This window comes from Dendropsophus ebraccatus, chromosome 1 (genome assembly GCF_027789765.1).
Source record: "Dendropsophus ebraccatus isolate aDenEbr1 chromosome 1, aDenEbr1.pat, whole genome shotgun sequence".
Classification (NCBI taxonomy): Eukaryota; Metazoa; Chordata; class Amphibia; order Anura; family Hylidae; genus Dendropsophus; species Dendropsophus ebraccatus.
The window spans coordinates 116,967,082-116,968,200 of NC_091454.1; positions in this window are offsets into that span (position 1 = coordinate 116,967,082).

Below are 1,119 nucleotides of genomic sequence, written 5' to 3' on the forward strand. Positions count from 1 at the left end.
GTATGAGTAAAAAAAAAAAAATTAGCAGCACATCTATGACTCTGTTTACATTGCAGGTTGCACGCTGCTTGTGGCTTGAGTACAGACAAAAAAAAAAACAAAAACAGAAGATGCAACAGCAACCGACAGAGGCCATTGCTAGTGTGAAAATGCTAGAGTAGGGACCATGTCTCGAGGACGCCTTAACGTGGCGACATGGTAGACTCTGTTTGATCACATAGTTTGCTAAGATCCTTACTTTTTAATATTTACGTAGCAGGTGTTTATCGTTTGTACGCTGGGAGGAGTATGTACGGTGAGCCCCTGCACCTGTTGGTTGCTGTTGCACCTTCCGTTTTTTTGTTTGTGTGTATGAGTGACGTAGTGCACAAGGGCCACATTGGGAGAATAAATACCGTATTCAGTTGCATTTCTTTGTTAACATTAGCTGGATTACAGAAAAAATTGATTAAAATTAAATATCTGCAAAAAAAACATCTAAAGGGTTGTTACATTTCTAAAATATCAATTTAAATTCTTTGACAGGATGCACTTTTTAAAATGGGGTGATTTATAGGGATTCTAACATACAGTTTGCTCAAATTTACTTCAAAATGTTTTATTGTCCTGAAAACAGTAAAGGGACATTTAACAAATGATGCCAAGAGATGCTAAGTAGACATATCATAGACGTAAGTTAATAACTAATTTATGTGGCATAATTATTTCTCTGACCAGCAGAAATGGATTTTGCACAAAAAAAATGCTAAATTTATTTTTTTTTTAAATCTCAGAATCCCCTGTATAAATAAAACCACCCCAAGGTTTTTACCACAAAAAGAAACACTCCAAAAGAAAAGATTACCCATCTCTGGGTAACATGATAACACTATTATTCTTATTTTCCTGCTTCTTTTTGTGACTAGGTTGACTTTACCCCACCCCCTTCCAGCCAAGTTTTGGGTCCTGTTTGTGATAACTGTAAGCAACTATAGCAACTCTTTTAAGAGTATTTCTAATATGCACTGAACATTGTAAACAGCACCGATTTCCATGCTTTGACTATGTATGAGCACCATCTAGTGTATGACTGTGCATCCTTTATTAATATATTACAGCTGAACTAAATAACAGCAAGCT